Source organism: Microcaecilia unicolor, chromosome 7 (genome assembly GCF_901765095.1).
Source record: "Microcaecilia unicolor chromosome 7, aMicUni1.1, whole genome shotgun sequence".
Lineage (NCBI taxonomy): Eukaryota > Metazoa > Chordata > Amphibia > Gymnophiona > Siphonopidae > Microcaecilia > Microcaecilia unicolor.
The window spans coordinates 184,164,602-184,187,625 of record NC_044037.1 but is presented as its reverse complement, the minus strand read 5'-3'; the positions used below and the strand labels follow the sequence as shown (position 1 = coordinate 184,187,625).

Here is a 23,024-nt window from a genome sequence, read left to right as displayed (position 1 = left end):
ACCCTATTCTAACAAATCCCCTAGTCCCCAAATCACCAGCACCTCTCCTCAAACAACAAAAAAAGAAAAAGTACAAGATACTTTAAAACATCCTCCCCAAACTCCCCTTTCCCCCTCCAAAGAAATAATTTTTGATGCCCAAAATTAAAAAAAAAAAATAAAGAAAAAAAATTCAATAGATCAAAGACTATGTCCTTTTATGCAATGAGATAGACAAAAACATTCCTGGTGGTTTTAACTCAGTGTTTTAGTGAGAACAGGTTCATGCCTGGGGTAGGACAGCCTGGTGAATGTATAACACAACAGACACAAGAAAATATTAATGTCTTAAGAGCCATGAGATCTTTGGGAGACAAGTGGCAGTCAGTGGGTTAACGGGGAAGCAGGATCAGCTCTACTAAGGCAGAAAATAAATTTTCCGGCTTCTCAGGGCGTCAGTACAAGCACCACATTACAGGCTGCAGATGACAAAGGAATATTAAGTTGCTCTAGAGGGAACAATATATGGGCAGCTGATATCATGGTCCAGCTATATGCCCTAAATTTTCCTTCATCTTTTTTTTTTGGTCCTGAGTGATTTTAAGCCTACAGTGGATAATTCTCAGAGGACTAAGCTGTTTCACCATTGCTGTAGGTGCACTGTGGTTTTATGTTTAATTACATGCCATCTCGTCTTCCAGATCACAGCTGAAAAGGTGGTTTTTGCCTTCAGCTAGCTTCCCAGCTCAGCAAATTTCAACAAAGAAATAGGCCAGCGCCGCCTGCTTTTTCCAGCAGGGTACGCTCTGCAGCATAAGCAAAGAGAGGAAAAGGATGAAACTGAAACAAAAACCACTGTATTGGCAACAAAAGGGTATCTTCTCGTTTTGCTATAATTTAAAAAAAATTCATTTAGTAAAAAAAAATGTGTAGAAAAAATAAATACATTAATTGTCACATGCAAAGATTCTCCATCATTCAAAGAGTGCAATTTAAAACTAAACAATTCCCTGTCTGAATACATAGTAAAATGATTTTTCTTTTGTATTGATAATCTCTGACTGAGCCTGAAAACACCAAACTAGGGCATTTTATGGTTCAATTCACATTCCCAAAAACACATTCTTAAAAGCCTTTTTTTTTTTTTTATATATAACCCCAACTCTATAGCACTGCCCATAATAAGAACAGAGAATGCACTAGGCACTATACAGAATTTCTCTATTCAGTGCTCCAAACCAGTATGTTCATTCCATGCATTTATCTGTTTTCCGATAGTCATCACCCCTTTTGACTCAGCAGGTACAACTGCCCATCACTGTACAAACCCAGTAGCCATGGTTCAGACAAAAGAAAATATGTACCACAGAAACACACACACACACAAGCACACACCATTCACACCCAAAGCCCAATGTGAGGCTGCCACATTTCTCACCAAATGCCAGCAAATCTTGACAAAAGACTGCCCTAGCAGTAACACACAGCATGAACCATCACACTTTATAAACACACTGCAAATACTCAATCTGATCCCCTTACCTTCCTTTTAGATGTGAAGATGGTCCCAGACCAAATTAATCTGTTCAAAGCTTCTGTTCAGATGGCAGTCTGAAGGATCTGAGAAAGCAAGTAGCAAGAAAAAAATTCTATTTAGTTCTTCCTACATCAAAAAAAAAAAATGTTCCTCAGCTCTACAGAAAAGAGCACTGTTTCTGTTAAAGAGGAGGGGGGAAAAAACCCTGATCCTGAATTCAGACCTGTGGTGCATTAGAGCCTCTCATAATTTTCAGCCACGCAATGTCTTTTGTCCTAAGTCACGCAAACCTCGTGCCTTAGAATAAGAATGTCATAACCAGCTAATAGGTTGCACCAGCATAAGGACCCCTCCGTAAGCGACTGCTGCATAATCATTTTCCTGGAGCATTATTAGCCATCCTTCCCCTGCTTGTCTGCAGCCCCTGTCTAACAGCCACCAGCCTCTATGTCTAAGCCAAGAAAAGGGAAACTGCAAATTAGAAAAGGTTCCTGCAGTGGTAGAAAAAAAAAAAAAAAAAGAGGGAGAGGAAGTGTACTAGCTACAGAATCTTCCAGAAGAAAGACAAGTCACCCTGGTCCGCCATCATTCACTTACAATGGGAAGCTGGGCTCTCACTTCTTAAGCGGCTTGTCAGGGGCTTGTGGCATCAAGTGCCTGACAGGGATTTTAATTGCATGCAGCCGAGCATGTCCCTGGGAGTCAGGCCTTTAATCCTTTGAATACCAACCAGTTTCTTTCTCTGCCGAAAATGCAATCACTATACACAGACACTCAAACCATATACCTACAGGCACAGACGGTAGACAGCTAGAGACAACAGCAGAAACAGAAGTACACAGACATGAGACATGACTATACAGACACACCCACCAACACAGACGCAGACACACACAAAGAGCTACATACGTGTTTTAGGAAAATTCAATGTGCTGATAATGAAAGTACATATTGTACTATCTGAATGCTATTTTTAAAGTCTGCTGATGTATTCACAACTGTAGCCTTAGATAAAAGGGGTCTTGGGTCCCATGTCCTTTTCAGTTACATATACTGAAAATGCTTTGTTCAAAATAGCAATTCTCCCATTTTTCTGATGGGGCACAATGAAAGGCTTAGCCGTATTCTAACAAAAAAATATTAGGTGTAGGAAAGGTGACATAATTTATTTTCTGTGTAAACCATCTGCCATCTCATTTGGACCCATGAGCTGGGCCAAGCCCCCTCTCTCCCCCCTAAAGACTTACATTCATTAGATTAACCACTGCTTCTCATTGCTACAGCACTATTTGAAGGCTTGGTTTTTCCTACATTGGACAAATACTACATTCATCCGTTATGACTGGAAGAGTCTGCTATATCTTGGAGATGCCAAATAAGCCTTCTTTCATTGGGTTTCTAACCCTAACGGCACTCACCAATGCATAATATACTTTCAGCATCATTACAAAATGCATGGGCTCATTATACTTTTTCAGGCATGCCAAACTGCACTGCTGACATGAGCAGAGGAAGGATAGATAGATAGATAGATAGATAGATAGATAGATAGATAGATAGATAGATAGATAGATAGATAGATAGATAGATAGATAGATAGATAGATAGATAGATAGATAGATAGATAGATAGATATGCCATGAGAGGAAAGAGTGACATCATCACCCCCAGAGATCAATGGGAGATAGCTGACTACATTTAGGGATCTTCTGGAGATATTCCAGCCTCAGACAGTAGTATATATATATTCAAGCTGAGGACTACAGGAGACCAATGAAAGGCATTTAAAGGCTGGCTCATGGGTAGAAAACATTACAAGAGCTTCTTTTGTGGCTCCTCCTCCACAACCAAATATATTTTCATGGAGCCATAACATGAATATTTCAAATCACATTGTAATAGCTCACAAATGGTACCTTTTATGATCTAGATTTAGCTCACATGTTTTCAGTAGTAGTTCAAAACACGTTACATTAAGGCAGTAAAAATCAGCTGGCGGTAAACGCTGAGACACCCAAAAGAATATAATGGGCCTCTCAGCGTTTACCGCCAGCTGATTTTTACCACAAGCTAAAAACGTTAGTGCGGCTTTGTAAAAAAACCCCTAAGCTTGTACCTGAGGCAATGGAGGGTTAAGTGGCCTGTCCAATATCTCAAGGAGCATCAATGGGATTGGGACCTTGGCTTTCTTGGTTCTAGGTCTACTGTCCTAACCAGTTGGCTACTGCTCCAAATAGCATGACAGTTACTACTCATCAAAATTCTAATAATCAGATTTCCACTCTCCAGGAACCAAAAATATGGGGGAGGGGGGAAAGAAGAGATCAAAGCCAAAATTATTCTCTGTCAAGAGCAGAAATATAAATACATATTTAGCCCTTGCAGAATATAATGAGGGTCCCTATTGCATAGCTTAGGAAACTATGAACTTGGAAACCCGGGTGATAAAAACTCAAGTTATATCGGTATGTGTTCATCCTGATATCATATTTTTCTCGTATTGTCCTGACATCAAGAAAGGTGGTTCTGGCCTTCAGAAGCTTGTCAAGCTGTGTATTAAGTTCATACAATAAAAAGGCATCATTGTACTTTTCTTTTTTCTTTTATTTCCATTTATTGGAGTTGTATTCGTGAATCAGAATAAGAGAACACATCTGGAAGGTAAAGTAGAAGATCTGGTTGGATGTTATAATGGGATGTATGCTGAAACTAGAGCACAGCTCTGAGTAGGTAACATTTATCTAGTTTCCTATTGTAGCTGGCTACCTTAGTGCTTCAAGGGAGGTTCATGCAGAACTCATAACTGGAATCTCCCTCCAAGCCAGCTTAAGTCTTCCAAAATTACTTCTCCTGGATCAACACCCATATATATAAATTAACTACTTTCCCATCCAAGATACAAAGGGATGCATCAGTATAACCCAGGAGTTCTCAACCCAGTCCTCAGGACACACCTAGCCAGTAGGTTTTCAGGATACCTACAATGGAAGTGCAAAGTGATGCAGGTGGGAAAGAGGAACCCAAACTATAGCTACAGTATGTAATGTAAGGTTCCACACTATGAGTCACCGACCAGGAAAGGGATCTAGGTGTCATAGTTGATGATATGTTGAAGCCCTCTGCTCAGTGGCAGCGGCTAAGAAAGCAAATAGAATGTTAGGTATTATTAGGAAAGGAATGGAAAACAAAAATGAGGATGTTATAATGTTTTGTATCACTCTATGGTGCGACTAAACCTCGAACATTGTGTGTAATTCCGGTCACCCTATCTCAAAAAAGATATAGTGGAATTAGAAAAGGTACAGAGAAGGGTGACAAAATATGTCAGTTTTTGAAATTTACATACCTTTATAGCAGCACAAGGGGAAAATATTTTTGTTTTTCTGGTGTTATCCTAAATGCCAGGATAAGATTTTGGGGGATTTCAGTGAGTCACATTAGATAGATAGATTTATTTTTTTGTTACATTTGTACCCCGTGCTTTCCCACTCATGGCAGGCTCAATGCAGCTTACATATTGTATACAGGTACTTATTTGTACCTGGGGCAATGGAGGGTTAAGTGACTTGCCCAGAGTCACAAGAAGCTGCCTGTGCCTGAAGTGGGAATTGAACTCAGTTCCCCAGGACCAAAGTCCACCACCCTAACCACTAGGCGATAGATAGATAGATAGATAGATAGATAGATAGATAGATAGATAGATAGATAGATAGATAGATAGATAGATAGATAGATAGATAGATAGATAGAATATGGCCCACTGACCAAAAAAGTAGCAAAAGTGGGGTATGTGACTTATTTATACCACAAGACAGAGGAATATCAACTGCATAATCCTGCCAACATGAAATACATCAAAGTTGTGAAAAAAATTGCTTAGGCCCATTCTACTGACGCTATAGTACACAAAACTTTCAAAAATGAAAGATGCCCCCCGCTCCAAACTTTTATAGCCTTTATCTCTGATATTTGTAACCACATTTTTGGTACCTTTTTGCTCAGCAGGATACAATGATAGATAGATAGATAGATAGATAGATAGATAGATAGATAGATAGATAGATAGATAGATAGATAGATAGATAGATAGATAGATAGATAGATAGATAGATACACGCACACACATAACGATCTCTGAGAAAAGGTGACTAGCAAATCTATAATGTTGAGAATGGCTGATTTTTCACGTCATGGGTCCATAAGCAGTCTGTAAAAGTTACATGTTGGAATTTCTGCAAATTTTTTAGTTTTTTCACATAAAAGGATGGTGCATCATTAAATCATTTTTTGTTTCTGAATACTTTAGTCACGTTTTCCCAGAGGTTGTCATATTAGATAGATAGATAGATAGATAGATAGATAGATAGATAGATAGATAGATAGATAGATGAACACAATCTAAGTTACACAATTATTTATGCTCTATAGCACGTATATTTTTAGTCATATTTGGGACATGTGTTCCTACGGGTGCATTTTGAGCACGATCAGAAAATAATGGATGTAAATTGCACTTTTAAATCCACATACTTCATTTTCCATGATAAAACTATCCACAGAAAAAGAAGGTGCAAGAGTCTGTGGTTATTTTGAACCTTTCACATTTCAAAGGGAAAGCATGCATGTCATTTTTCCACTTTCAAATTTGGTGTAAAGTAAACAGGCCTCACAGAATTTATCTGAATGTAGAGGTTTACAGGAACTGCAGCTTTCAAGCAAACAGCACATTTTTCAGCGAGAACAAGAGACCATTTGCGATGAGAAGTGAAGAGATTATCAGTGAGGTTGGCTCAGCTTTTTCTTTAGTATAAAGATAGAATGAACAAACTTCACAGGCTTCCCTGCAGCAAGGTATCCAATATAAGCTGTTGTTATTAATATTTAAGGTGGTAATTGAATCTGTGTCACCTATTATTTCATCAGGCCTTCATTTGTATCAGCCAGTGAGATCTCTTAGGTCTGCTGATTCCAACTTGTTTGATATTCCATCGTTTCAAGTAGTATGTCATGAACAACATAGAAATGCCACTTTTATACCTTGGGACCCCCCCTTGCACAAATTGCCATCCTCCTTGAGAATGATGAGATCATTGAATCAGTTTGAGAAAATGTTAAAAACTTATCTTTTTCAGTGTGCTTTTAATTCCAACTGAAACTAGGACTGGAATGAGTAACAGTATCAAGCTAAATTTAAATTGGAAGAATTAATTAGGAGACAATGTTTTGTCCATAATGACTATTGTTTTATATGTTTTTATGACAATTTGTACACCACACAGAATGGTAGATATTGTGGTATAAAAGTGTTGTAAATAAATAAAGCAAGGACCAAACATCTGAGAGACAAAATTTTGAAATCTGTTTACCACTGGAAAGCAGTTTTTCTTCCTGACACAAATGAAACGGGCGCTAGCAAGATTTTCCTCGGAATGTGTATGTTTGAGAGAGTGTGTGTGAGAGTGACTGTGTGAGAGAGAGTGAATGTGCGAGTGTGTGTGTGTGACAGAGAGAGAGAGTGAGACTGGGTGCGAGTGTGTCTGTGAGAGAGACAGAGTGTGTATGTGAGCATGAAAGTGTGTGCCAGGGCCCCCCCTCCCTCCCTCCCAGTTCCAGGGTCCCCCCTCCCTCCCACCCTCTGAGTTCCAGGGTTGTCCCCCCCTCCCTCCTCTCCTCTCTCTGAGTTCCAGGGTTGTCCCCCCTCCCTCCCTCCCAGTTCCAGGGTTGTCCCCTCCCTGCCTCCCTCCGAGTTTCAGGGTCCCCTCCTTCCCCTGCATTATGCTCTCTCCCCTGCATTCATCCATATGTAGGCAACGTCCTCTGTGCCCTGCCCCCTCCATCCATCCATGTGCAGCATCTCTCCCCTGCCCCCTCCCCCCTCCGAGTTCCAGTGTCCCCTTCCCATTTCTAGGGTCCCCCCTCCCTCCATCCCAGTTCCAGGGCCCCATGGAACTGGGAGGGAGGGGGGACGGAGTACGTTGGAGGAGTGACGTCAGCAGGTGGTTACAATGCCAGTGACACACATTGGAACGTTGGAGTAGAACGTTGGAGGAGTGATGTCAGCAGGTGGTTACGATGCCAGTGAGACAAATTGGAATGTTGGAGGAGCAAATTATTATATTAGATAAACTAAGGGCCCTGTTTACTAAGCTGCGCTGTAGGCACGCAAATATTTTAGCACGCGCTAATGCTAGAGACACCAATATAATGGTGTCCCTACCATTAGTGCATGCTAATTTTCAGTGCACACTAAAAAGCTAGTGTGTCTACAACGCGGCTTAGTAAACAGAGCCCTAAGCAGCACTAGAGGCGCATTAGCGTTTTTAGTGCACGCTAACCATTAGCATGCACTAACTGTGTAGGCTCCTACAATATTCCTATGGGTGCCTACACAGTCAGCGCATGTTAATTTTGTGTACATGTGCTAAAAATGCTAGCACACCTTAGTAAACAGGGCCCTAAGCCAGGCGGGTATACCAGATCGAATCAATTATCTATTTTTATTTTTACTTATATGTATTTCTATATAGATACTTGGATACACAAAAATTTTCTAAAAATTTTCTAAAAAATTTTCTAAAACATTCTCTATCATTTGATTTCTATCTTACGATTTTGTATAGATGTAAGATTCACCACTTATTTTAAACCATGCATCTCCTATTAAATATGACTCTTCTAAATTTTATGCTGTGCTGTTATCGAAAATTTAATATTTAATAAGTTTTTTGAGTAATAACTATTTGTACCCTTATGATATTGGTCGTTATACGTTTTGATATAATTCGTTTATTAATTATTTATTATCTTTTCAACATTTAATAATTTTCTCATTTATACAATTTTAATAGAGACCACATTTTATGAACTCCATTGTCTGTCAGTATATCCTCTGTGCAACTACTGATTGGTATGTTTAATTTTATTTCATGTCTAATCTTACCTTTATTTGTATATTCATTTTTATTACTATTTTTATTACTATTTTATATGTATGGATTAAGAAATTTTCTGCTATTGATGTTTTGTCATTTGTTTAATATGTTACTATTTGAAACATGGTAACTATTATCACCTTTCCTATTGAAAGTAATTCACCACATATCATGCACAACTATGTATTGTTCTATTAGATTTTACTGGAAATAGATCCCTATACTGCCAATTAAATTACATAGAGTCTATTTACCTTTTATCTTTTACCTACTTGGTTGTTTGTCTGATGGTATAGTAATAGTATTGTTTTTGGTAATATATCAGATTATATGTCAGAAAATTTAATCTATATTAGGCATAACTAATTTTTTTAAATATTTTTAATATTCTAATAATTTTTAATATTTTTAATATTTTGTTATATCTTTATATTATATTGAAATTTGTTGTAATACATTCGATTTAATTTGTTTCCATTCATTTCTCATTTTATTATATATGTGTTTTGTTTTTCTGTTCTTTTGTTGTTATGTTATAGACCCCTGATGAAGGTTTTTTTTAAAAACCGAAACACGGACCGTGTTGGGTCCTTAATTAAGTTTTTCTGGAGCATCTCACCTCTTGCCTTGGATTGATCTCTTGAAGTTGTTTTTTCCACCTGTTTCTTTTCTGTGTTGGATTTTTGTGGAAATTTTTGGACCTTTTTTGCGGTTGTTGGACTTTGGTTCACCCACAGTGGTCCCATCATGTCTTTTCAACCATGGGATAATATATTGAGCTTTCCGGATGATCGACTTAATGGACTATTACAATCACAAGAGCCATTTACTGAAGATGAGGACATCCACTTATCATCCTTGGATAGATGGTCAAATGTTATATTGAAACAAAAAAATGCAATTAAATTCGATTTACACTACTCATTTTTATTGGAATATTGTAGACAACAAAGAATTCCCCGTGGTTTAAGGATCATGAAGGGACCCACCATTTTTCAAGATGATCAATCGTTTTTAGATGATTGGTGTAAAATTTTAAACAAATGTTCTCTAGACCTTATGATTCTTTTAATTGAAACAGCCAAAAAGAGGGCAGAGAACATTAAGAAAGAGATAAAGGTAGATCTTGATATTCTTGAAAAAGAAGACGATAATTTTAATACTATTATTTTAGACGTTAATACCCGAAGTAAGAATTTGAGACAAGAGATTAAAAAGGGTAAGATGGAAAAACTTAAACGAGATATAAATGATTACAAAAGGGGCCCAATTTATCCATGGGCCTTAGCAAAAATCAAATATCACCATCAGACACACCATAGATCACAATCACACATGATATCACATGTTAAAGACACTTCTGTTAGAAGTCATAGAAATAAGGATAATATTAATTCTGACAATAGTAATCAAATTTTAGTTCAAGCGGAAGTACATCAGACTCATTCTAATAGTCCTTCCACCAATCGAGAACGTGGTAGGAAAAGAATAAGAAGTATGTCGGATGATGAAATTTTTACCTCTCCTCTTTACAGCCCCAAACCACGTAATGTAGTCACGTCCAATTTTTTAGAACATCTCTGGCAACAGAACAACCCACGTCCACAAAGACTGGATTCTGCCAGGAATGTAGATCGATTTCAACAAGGATATCAATTTCGGGGAAGAGGACGCGGAAGAGGAAGAAACAGAGGAAGAGGAGAGAGGCAGAATTACCGACCCTGGTAGATGAAATACCTATATTTAATTTATCAAACTATGTTCTTAAAGATACAGAAATTGCAGTTTTACAAAAAGGTCTTTCATTCTCTCCCACTTCCACTTATGACGAATTTCAGACGCGTATAGATCTCTTTAAGTTTCAGAGGAAATTACAGATTAAAAAATTTTTTTCATCCACTGAATCTACTCAAACTGATCCATCAGTCGTGAAAAAGAATTCCAAATGGGTTCCTCCTGGACTTTGTGACCCTGCTATTAAAACATTTTATGATGTTGTTCTTAGGGACATCTCAACATTAGAAAAGAGCACTAAAAGACGCCCTTTTTATAATCTCACAAAAGATGAGAATCAAGCATTGCGTTCCCTATCATTGAATACAAATATTGTTATAAAACCAGCTGATAAGGGTGGAGGCATTGTTATTTTAGATCGAACATCTTATATACAAGAAGTAATGAGACAATTAGGTGATACTACCTTTTATGTGCCTCTTGGTGATGACCCTACAGATACTCTAAAAAATGAAATAATTGCAATTGTTGATTATGCACACAACATGGGCTTTTTAACACTAAAAGAAAAACAATTTTTGATTACTGAACACCCTGTTGTTCCAACAATTTATATCCTACCTAAGATACACAAATCTATGACTGATCCACCAGGTAGGCCTATCATTTCAGCAAATAGTTCGGTTTTGGAACCCCTTTCTATATTCACGGATTATTTTCTTAGACCATACATTCCCAAAATTAAATCATATGTACGTGACTCATCCCACTTCATTAATATGTTGGAAGAATATAGTGGTGACTTAGAAAATTTACTATTAGTCACCCTTGATGTTGAATCACTGTACACTAACATACCTCAGTTGGAAGCATTAATTGTTATTGAAGAAACCTTACGTGACAGGCAAACAGACATACGGATTCCTAACAGGCTTATTCTAGCCTTGGCTACACTGGCTTTAACAAAAAATTATTTTTACTTTAATGGCAATTTTTACTTACAAATCAAAGGCACAGCTATGGGGGCGTCCATGGCCCCCGACATAGCCAATCTTTACATGGCCAAATTTGAAGATTTATTCCTATTAGATCACCCATATAAACAGCATGTTAAAATGTACAAGAGATACATAGATGATATTTTTATACTATGGAAGGGTGACAGTGGTTTATTGCAGCAATTTTATGAATGGATCAATACATGTGATCCTAATTTGAAATTCAAAATGCAGTTTGACACAGACAGCATTCCTTTTCTAGACATCAAAATTAAAAAGGACACACATAGGCTAACCACTTCGTTATACAGAAAACCTACTGATAAAAACTGCTATCTACATTATTCAAGCTATCACAATAGAGCACTAAAAGATAATCTACCATTTTGCCAATTTTTAAGATTGAAGAGAATATGTGCTGATGTAGATGACTACTATAAACATTCTAGAGATCTAAAGAATAGATTTAGACAACGAGGTTATCCGAGCAGATGTATTACAGAAGGGTTTAAAAAGGCTGGTATGAGAACTAGAGAAGAACTGTTAAATACTGGTGTCAAATCTCACTCCACTCCAAATTTAGTCTGTGCTCTTAGATTTTCGTTCTTTAGCCATTCTTTTAAGAAAATCATTTTAAGACACTGGCATATCGTTCAGATACATCCATGTTTTAAAGAGATTGTTCCAATTTTCGCTCTCTCAAGAAATCCTAATTTAAGAAATCATTTAGTTCCATCCTTTCTTCCAATGATTAGAGATAACGTGACTCAAAAATTTGGTGGACACAGACCGTGTAATTCTTGCACAGTGTGTGCCCACTCTCTTCAGTTAGATTCATTTATACACCCCACCACAGGTAAAAAATATGAGCTGAGATTTGATAGCGACTGTAATTCTGAGAATGTTATTTATGTAATTTTATGTCCTTGCAATCTGATTTATATTGGCAAGACTAAAAGGAAAATAAAAACTCGCATTATTGAACACCGTAGCTGCATCAGAAGGCAGATCAAATCAGCTCCATTAGTTGAACACTGGATTGATGCTGAACACAGCACTGATGATTTAAAATTTTTTGTGTTACGACTCATTAAACCAAATCCTCGTGGGGGAAATATTGATCAGGCATTGCTAAGAGCAGAACAACGTGCAATATACCAAGCCGAATGTGTAGCCCCAAAAGGTCTCAATAAAGAAATTGAATATTTACATTTTCTCTGAGAAATTTCTCTGCTATTCCATTTTAAAAATGTTTTTAGTCTTGAGACGGTATATATACACATCTTTACATTTGTAGTATTATCCATATCTTTACGGAACGACCAGTATCGATTTTCTATTATTTTTATTGACATCATTTTTACTAGCATCATTTTATAGTAGCAATTTCGTTCTATGTGTATCCAAATATCTTTTAAAACATTTTTATATTAGGATGGACTAGTTATTTTTGTTTATGCGTATCTAAATACTTATATGGAGTATAAACCTTTTTCTTTAAAAATAATTATTTCCTATTAAATTATTTTATCCTATAATGTAATCATATTATAGTTTTAGGTATTAAAATATTTTTCAAAATATACTTTTAATTTTGAGTGAGATGGCAATCCTAGCATCACCTCATTATCATTATTTTTATTTTTATTTCACTTTTTTCATTTTTATTTTTCATTTATTTTTTCTTCACATGTCCTTAATAGCTTTTATATTTACTTTTCCAATTGAGAAAGACATTTAATGTAATATAATACGTTTTAGTCTATTTATCAATCTGAACGTTTTTTATGTCTTTCAACGACTCTTTCACTATATACCAGTCATTTATTTAAAACTCTTTTGTAAGATTTCATATAAACAGTCAGCTCACGGGTGTTATCTTCTGCCGGTCATTAGCTTCGATATTTATATATTACTTTTATTTAATTTATCAAATGAAGTACCGGTTGATTAAACATTAGATCAAATATTGGGCTGTTATATCATTTTAATAATTTTTTAATTATTTGATTTATCGCTACCTCTGAAACATATATTTTTTGGTGAGTGTTTTGAAGTCGGATTAATTTTTTCCAATTGGTTGTCTTAATTTCTATGACCTGTGAGCATTTTACTCAATGTCTTTTTATATAATTGGTTGATATAATTAGGACATAGCATTTTTATTCATTTTTATTAATTTTATCCAAGTCATATTAACTTCAGTCAATTGGTCCTTTTAAATTATTGTGCGATGTTTTTATTACTCAGTAATCTGATCTATTTCACTCACCAGCTGATATAACCGTCACCGGTATTCTACTAGTTAGTATATATGTCAATCTTCATTTTGTAATTTGATGTATCCTATCAATGGATTCCACGATTCACCACAGCGCTATTTAGATCGATTGTATTTTGGCGCTTTTTTTCGACACTATCTCATATTGAATTTGTCAGTACGAGGCAACCATTCCTAATTCATTCAAGGTAAGGTAGTTTTCCTTTTTTTGATTTGTCTTAGCTTATCACGAATGCCTGATATGGCATTATTGATACATTTTTAGTTTGTTTTTATTTAGCTATTTATCTCTGTTAGTACCTTCGGCGTTTTCTGTTAGGGAGATATATATAATTATATTTATTCACATTTTACATATTAGTATTGGGTATATCCCAGCGTCATTGTTTTTAAAAATTTTTTTACCAAACTGTTATGACTGCCTGACACATTATTAGCAATATATATATTTTTCCAATTCTTTTTGATTTATTTGACTAATATTTGCGCCACCACCCTCTCTTTGTTAGGATCTTAGGCGCTTTTATCGTTAAGGAGGTGTGCACATATATATATATACATACATCCATATATTTATTCATACCCTACACGCCAGTATATTTTGGAACATAAGAAATACTATCACTTATATTTGAATGCAGTTTTTTTCCCTAGCGTTCTTTTTCCCTAGCGTTTTTTGTGGTATGTGTATGTATATTCCCTTCCCCCCCCTTCCCCTTCTGACGGCTGGCTTCTGCTTCATTTACCAGCTGATATAACCGTCACTGGCATTCTACTAGTTAGTATATAAGTCAATCTTTATTTTGAAATTTGATGTATCCTATGAATGGATTCCACGTTTCACCACAGCGGTATTAAGATCGATTGTATTTTGACGCCATTTTTGATATTATTCCATATTGAATTTGTCGGTACGAGACAACACTTTCTGATCTTATTTAGTTTATCACGATTGCCCGATATGGTTTTATAGATATATTTCTAGTTAGTTTTCATTCAGTCATTTATTTCTGTCAGTCCCTACGTCGTTTTTACTCAGAGATATATATATTTATATTTATTTATATTTCACACGGCGCCATTGTTTTTAATGACACAGTATTAGCAATATATACATTTTTCAATATTTTTTGATTAATTTGACTATTATACGCGCTACCACCTTATTTTTACTAGTACCTCAGGCGCTCCTATCGTTAAGGATATGCGCATATATATATAGAGATATATATATATTCATACACTCATTTATACCCTATATGCTCGTCCATTTTGGAATATAAGATATACCACTACTCATGTTTACATGTTCCCCCCTTTTTTCTAGCATCTTTTATGGTATGTATACTCCCTTTCCTTTCCCTATCTGACGGCCGTTTTTTGTTTTGTTTCGTTCTGTTGTTTTTTCTGATGGCTAGGCTCTTGATAAATTTTGTAATGCCTAAAATCAATTATCTATTTTTATTTTTACTTATATGTATTTCTATATAGATACTTGGATACACAAAAATTTTCTAAAAATTTTCTAAAAAATTTTCTAAAACATTCTCTATCATTTGATTTCTATCTTACGATTTTGTATAGATGTAAGATTCACCACTTATTTTAAACCATGCATCTCCTATTAAATATGACTCTTCTAAATTTTATGCTGTGCTGTTATCGAAAATTTAATATTTAATAAGTTTTTTGAGTAATAACTATTTGTACCCTTATGATATTGGTCGTTATACGTTTTGATATAATTCGTTTATTAATTATTTATTATCTTTTCAACATTTAATAATTTTCTCATTTATACAATTTTAATAGAGACCACATTTTATGAGCTCCATTGTCTGTCAGTATATCCTCTGTGCAACTACTGATTGGTATGTTTAATTTTATTTCATGTTTAATCTTACCTTTATTTGTATATTCATTTTTATTACTATTTTTATTACTATTTTATATGTATGGATTAAGAAATTTTCTGCTATTGATGTTTTGTCATTTGTTTAATATGTTACTATTTGAAACATGGTAACTATTATCACCTTTCCTATTGAAAGTAATTCACCACATATCATGCACAACTATGTATTGTTCTATTAGATTTTACTGGAAATAGATCCCTATACTGCCAATTAAATTACATAGAGTCTATTTACCTTTTATCTTTTACCTACTTGGTTGTTTGTCTGATGGTATAGTAATAGTATTGTTTTTGGTAATATATCAGATTATATGTCAGAAAATTTAATCTATATTAGGCATAACTAATTTTTTTAAATATTTTTAATATTCTAATAATTTTTAATATTTTTAATATTTTGTTATATCTTTATATTATATTGAAATTTGTTGTAATACATTCGATTTAATTTGTTTCCATTCATTTCTCATTTTATTATATATGTGTTTTGTTTTTCTGTTCTTTTGTTGTTATGTTATAGACCCCTGATGAAGGTTTTTTTTAAAAACCGAAACACGGACCGTGTTGGGTCCTTAATTAAGTTTTTCTGGAGCATCTCACCTCTTGCCTTGGATTGATCTCTTGAAGTTGTTTTTTCCACCTGTTTCTTTTCTATACCAGATCGAATGCCAGGAACATTCTTTGGGTCTGCGTGAAAGCTGTCAATTAAAACAAAGATATAAAACAGCAGCTTAGCAGAACTCAGAAATTTATTACTATGTTAAGTTGCTCTCCCATGGGTATAGCACAATATGGGATTCTGTGTGCCCTTCAGATGGGCAGCAAATGCACAAAGATATCAAGCATAAATTTCCAATGTGCCAAATAAAAATATCGTAACAGAGCCTAGCATTTGAAAAGTCTAAATTATAGTTCAACTACAATGTTAGAGTAAAGGGGCATGATTCCACCATGAAGTTATGCAAACAAGGGGTAGATATTCAGTGGGATTTAAATCCCTTTGGTTGGCTCTACCATGGATAGTCAGCAGCACTTAGAGGGGAAGTTGTTGAGATGCAGTAAAAGGACAGCTTTTACTGCACTTTGATTTACCATGGTTGTCACCAACCTGTAGTATATCTGTACCTCAGGTTGCTGGCTCCCGTTATAAAAGACTAATGTTGCTTACGATCCACCACACAAGCAGTGTTAGTCTATCAGCCAGGGAGCATAGGGTAGCCAAGCCAAGCCCAGTGCTCCCAGGCCACATCTTATAGGGCTGCTGGTCTGTCCTCCATTGTTCCAGGTATAAAAATGCGCCTGTATATAATATTTAAAATGCTTTGATTATAACACAGAAAGAATGTATATCAAATCATTTCCCCTTTCTTTTCTTTTCCTTTCTTCCCCTGATTTCCACCCACATCCTCCCTTCCAATCACATCACAACTCCCCTCCTCTCCTTCCTCAGCCCCCCAAATAACGATACAATAGATCCCCCTCCTAAAGCCCACCAACACCCCCAACCCTGTAGGCTTCCCCACCCCAGGCCTACCTTAACCCTCCCTGGTGGGAATTCCCTGTAGCAGTTTCCACTATTATGAGACTGCTAATAGAGATCACACCAGCCATTTTGAGGCCACAGCCAGCATGACAAGGAGCAAATGGGTATTGCTTCTGCCTGCAGACCCCGCTGGACCTCAAGGGGACCTACAGGAATCAGGGGGCTTGAGGGAGTGCTTTAGGAGGGGGCTTATTGTTCTTTGGAGGAAGACAAGAAAAAGGAGCCTATGGTTTATTTGAGATTTGCTATACTGCCTATGCTAGCTGGCAGGTCTCAGTGGTTTACAATGATCAAATAAATGGAAAAATGGAAAAGAACTACAGCAAGCTGACAGGAAAGATAAGCAAGCAAGCAAACAAGAAACATGCAAACCTAAAAGTTACAATTAAGGATAGGGTGGGAGTGGGGCAAAAGGCAGGTAAAGGAGGGAGAAAAGGGGGAGAGAAATAGGGAGACGGGCGGGGAGGGGATCAGCAGAGCAACAATTGCCAACTCCAGAAAGTATAACTTAAGACAGGTTGAAGGCCTGAGTAAAGAGCTATGCCTTCAGTCCCGATTTTAAAAACTTAAATGAGTGTTCTGCGTGAATATGCAAGGGGAGTGAATTCCAGGAAGATGGTGCACCAAAAAAGAAGGCACAATGTCTGGCTGATTCCAGTTGATCAAATCTGGGACCAGGCAAAACCAGTTGATGATTGTTTATTGAGCGAAGGAGATGAACTAGTGAGTATGGGATAGTGCAAGAGGATAAGTACTATGGGAAACCAGTCCTATGGAACTTAAATGTGTCAGTAATTAAAAGATTATACATTCCTGAATAGGGAACCAATAGTATTTCTGGAGCAATGGAGAAACATGGTCACATTGTTGGGCGTGGCATAGCAGTCGAACGGCAACGTTTTGCAAAGATTGGGGTCTCTTGATATTGGATTGAGTGCAGCCTAAATAGACTATTGTTCTTTGGGGGGGGGGGGGGTTGGGAAGGAGGGGGGCTTATTGCTCTTCAGAAGAAGTGGGGTCAGAATTAGGGGAGGTGAGAGAGTAGAGATACCCTTATGTGAGTCTTGGCTAATATTCAGCCAGGACCTGAATAAATATCTTATGCAGTTCCTGGCTGAATATCAGCTGCGATCTGCATATGTCTTGGTGGCCAGGAACAGTCCAGTCAGGCCCAGATAGTCAATGCTGGTGCCCAGACATGGCCCAACATTTATTTATTTATTTATTACATTTGTACCCCGCGCTTTCCCACATAATGCAGGCTCAATGCGGCTTACATAGTAAATTGAAATACAAAGTCATATAATAGAAATGTGAAAACATTATAAGTTGAGCTTGATAATGTAGTAAAGGGGAATGGGGAGGTGGGGGTAAATAAAACCAATGATGAGGTCGTCATCTAAGTCAGAGCAGAATTGGGAGTGGAGGTTGGTGAGATTAGGTTGGGACAGTAGGATAGGCTTGCTTAAGGAAATGAGCTTTCAGCATTTTTCTAAAGGGCAAGTAGTTGTTAATTAATCGGATTGGTCTGGGTAGAGCTTTCCAAAGCTGGCTGCCCAAAAAGAAGAAACTGGATGCGTAGTAGGTCTTGTATTTAATTCCTCTACAATTTGGAAGGTGTAGGTTGAGGTAAGTTCGTGAAGAAATAGATCTGTTTCTGGCAGGGAGGTCGATCAAATCACTCATGTAGCCAGTAGATTCACAGTGTATGATCTTGTGGGTCATTGTGTTGATCTTGAAATTTATTCTTTCTTTGATGGGGAGCCAGTGAAGCTTTGCTCGAAGAGGTGATGCACTTTCGAATTTTGACTTGCCAAAGATAAGTCTGGCTGCCATGTTTTGGGCAGTCTGGAGTCTCTTCAGTATTTGGGTTTTGCATCCTAAAAAAACACTGTTGCAGTAGTCAGCGTGGGTAATAACAGTGGACTGTATCAGGTTCCAGAAAGTGTTGAATGGGAGATATGGCTTCACTCGTTTCAATATCCACATCATATTAAACATTTTCTTCATGGTGAATTTGGCGTGATTATCGAAAGATAAATGGCTGTCTATCATTACTCCAAGTATCTTTAAGTTGTCGGATATGGAGAGTTTGACATCAGGGGTGTTGAGAGTAGTCTAGAGGTAAGGGGAATATTGGGAAGAGAGAACCAGGCACTGCGATTTTTCCTTATTTAATTTCATTTTAAAAGCATTAGCCCAAGAGGTTAACATTAAACATCCAGGTCTAATTTAGCCGGCGACAGTCAGCACATAGAAAAACACTTACTGCCAACAGACGAATATTGACCAGTTTGTTCCTAATTTTATGTTATTTACAAACAAAAACACATCCCTCGTTAACACAAGCAAACTGAGAACAGCAGAAACTGCAGATATCTTCCTGAGGTTTTTAGCTGTTCTTCTTTAAAGTATTTTGAAAACCATTCTCCCAGGATCATAGCAAGTATGTTCATGAAAGCTCAGCGACATACCTTGAGCTGTGTGAGCAGTGTGGCCACAAAGTGTGCCAATATGGAGAGCACAAAAATTGCTCCCAGCCTATCATCGCCTCTCACTGGCAGAGGTGAACCAAGTAGTGTGAGGCACAAAGCTAGTACTAGGGTATTAGGTGCTCTAGTCAAATCTTTATACTTGAGGCCCCTCAATTAAATTCATGATCTCTAAGCAGTCCCCTAAGATTTTGATAAACTCAACAGTCATGATCACCTGAATGCCACATCTTCCAGAAGACTTCTGTAAAAATACATAATTGGCCATCATGCATTTAAATATGGCTGATGGTTCTTCTGAGTTAGGGTGGTAGAGCAGCTTTTAAACTAGAACCTGGAGGAAGGCCGACAGTCATTTAAAAAGCACATGGTTCAGAACAAGGTATCTTTCAAAGATATCACCAAAACAAGGAAGATAGGGTATCTCGATAACATGGTTCAATAGAGACCAGGTGTCTTTAAATAAAAAGCAGACAAAAGATTGCAAATTAACACTGTCAACTGCTGAGCAAGATGCAAATAGGAACAAAAAACATAGTTTGAAATGTCTATATACAAATGCCAGAAGCCTAAGAAATAAGTTGAGAGAGTTAGAATATATTGCACTAAATGAAAAATTAGATATAATAGGCATCTCTGAGACCTGGTGGAAGGAGGATAACCAGTGGGACACTGTCATACCAGGATACAAATTATATTATAGCGATAGGGTGGATCGAATTGGTGGAGGGGTAGCATTGTATGTTAAGGAGGACCTTGAATCAAATAGATTGAAAATTCTATAGGAAACAAAAGACATCTTAGAATCCCTATGGATTGAAATTCCATGTGTAAAGGGGAAAGGATAGTGATAGGAGTGTATTACCATCCACCTGACCTGGATGAACAGACAGATGTAGATATGTTATCAGAAACAAGGGAGGCTAACAAACTGGGGAACACAATAATTAATAATGGGTGATTTCAATTACACCGATATTGACTGGGGGAATGTAACATCAGGGCATGCTAGGGAGGTAACATTCATTGACGAAATCAAGGACTGCTTTATGGCGCAGCTACTAGAGGAACCAACAAGAGGAGGAAAAATTCTAGACCTAGTTCTTAGTGAAGCACATGATCCTGTGCAGGAGGTAATAGTGCTGGGGTCGCTTGATAACAGTGATTATAATATGATCAGATTTGATATCGGCTTTGGAGTAAATACACAAAGGAAATCCAATACATTAGAATTTAACTTTCAAAAAGGAGAATATTGATAAAATGAGAAGAACGGTGGAAAGAAAAAAAAAACTTAGAGGAGTCGCTGCGAAGGTCAAAAATTTATATCAGGCGTGGATGCTGTTCAAAAATACCATCCTGGAAGCCCAGGCCAAATAAATTCCAAGTATTAAAAAAAGGAGGAAGGAAGACCAAACAACAGCCAACATGGTTAAAAAGTGAGGTGAAGGAAGCTATCGGAGCTAAAAGAAAATCCTTTGGAAAATGGAAGGTTCTAACTGAAAATAATAAGAAACAGCATAAGGAATGTCAAGTCAAATGCAAAGCGCTGATAAGGAAGGAAAAGAGGGACTTTGAAAAAAAGATTGCGTTGGAGGCAAAAAAACATAGCAAACATTTTTTTAGATATATTAAAAGCAAGAAGCCAGCAAAAGAATCAGTTGAACTGCTAGACGACCAAGGGGTAAAATTGGCACTCAGGGAAGACAAGGCCATAGTGGAGAGATTAAATTAATTCTTTGCTTCGGTCTTCACCGAAGAAGATTTGGGAGAGATACCAGTGCCAGAAATAGTATTCAAAGCTGATGAGTCAGAGAAACTGAATGAAATCTTTATAAACCTGGAAGATGTAATGGCACAGTTTGACAAACTGAAGACTAGCAAATTGCCTGGACTGGATGGTATTCATCCCAGAGTACTGATAGAACTGAAAAATGAACTTGCAGATCTATTGCTAGCAATATGTAATTTATTCTTAAAATCAAGCATGATACCAGAAGATTGGAGGGTGACCAATGTAACGCCAATTTTTTTAAAAAGGTTCCAGAGGTGATCCGGGAAATTCTAGACTAGTGAGCCTGATATCGGTGCCAGGGAAAACGGTAGAGACTATTATAAAAAAATTAAAGAGCATATTCAAAAGCATGGATTAATGAGAAAAGGCAACATGAATTTAGTAAAGGGAAATCTTCCCTCACCAATCTATTACATTTCTTTGAAGGGGTGAATAAACGTGGATAAAGCTGAGCCAGTCAATATTGTGTATCTGGATTTTCAAAAGGCATTTGACCAAGTACCTCATGAAAGACTCCAGAGGTAATTGGAGAGTCATGGGATAGGAGATAGTGTTCTATTGTGGATTAAAAACTGGTTAAAAGATAGAAAACAGAGAGTAGGGTTAAATAGTATTCTCAATGGAGAAGGGTAGATAGTGGGGTTCCCCAGGAGACTGTACTAGGACTGCTGCTTTTTAACATATTTATAAATTATCTAGAGATGGGAGTAATTAGTGAGGTAATTAAATTTGCTGACGACACAAAGTTATTCAAAGTTATTAAATCGCAAGAGGATTGTGAATATTACAAAAGGATCTTATGAGACTAGGAGACTGGGCATCCAAATGGCAGATGACATTTAAGTCTATTTTGTATATTTTTTATGCAAATCCTGCTTCTTTCAGAATCTCGTGGCACTATACTTGGTTTTGTAGCTCCGAGATAACTATTTACTCCCGTGCAGGACGTCAGACTCAGAAACAAAACGAAGGAAGAAGAGGACCTTGGGTGGCGGGGGTTGGGGTCCCCCGCCGGCAAAGGTAGGTGATGGTGGGTTGACGGCTGGAGGGGGAGGTTGAGAGGGTCATCGGCAGGGGGGGTCTAGGGCCAAATCTATGGGGGCCCAGGCCCCCGTGGCCCTAGGTAGCTACGCCCCTTCTGCACACTAACTGGTTTACGCAGAGTTAACACAGGAGAACGTAGGGGTCCTTTTACAAAGGCGTGCTAGTGTTTTTAGCACACGCTAAAAATAAGCGTGTCTTACATGCTAGCGATGCCAATATAGTCCAATGAGCATCTCTAGTGTTTAGCATGCGCTAAAAACGCTAGCATGCCTTTGTAAAAGGCCCTCTTAGTGCCTCCTAAAAAGGAGGTGGTAAGTGCTCCCACATCAACTTTTTCCAGGTACCGCACACTAATGTGAACATTAGCCTGAAAATCAAAAAATAGAAAATGCCCTAAAAAAGTGCTGCAATAAATCTGAGCTTAGAAGGGCCCCTTTGTAAAGAGTGGTCAACAAATTTGCCAAAATGTTTGAGTTTCAGAGCTCTACTCTTTAATCAGCTTCCTGCATATGTGAAGTTTTACAAAATCCACCACTTAAGTATGTATTGAGGGGAGGGGTAATTTTTGTAACAGGGTGCCTATAAATGTTTTCCAAAAACTGCGTGCTTTATGCCTCGTTTATAACAATAGGCTCCTAAAATGACCCCCTGTAGCAAAAGCATGCTCTTGCATAAATTAACACTTGCTCCAAAGAAAGTATAAATGTGCACATGCGCTCTGTGGCCTCTATCTTAAAATCATTTTGATGTAAGTAGTGGCATTTACACATGTAG

General features: G+C 37.1%; 1 protein-coding gene across 1 annotated transcript in view; it reads right to left on the bottom strand.

Moving 5' to 3' along the window:
- Window positions 1-23,024, bottom strand: part of MAP2 (microtubule associated protein 2) — a 602,201-nt gene that overhangs the window by 346,642 nt on the left and 232,535 nt on the right. Inside the window, exon 3 of the mRNA XM_030210839.1 lies at window positions 1,522-1,599. The gene's annotated coding sequence lies outside the window, so the exon portion shown is untranslated. The remainder of the gene's footprint in view (window positions 1-1,521; window positions 1,600-23,024) is intronic.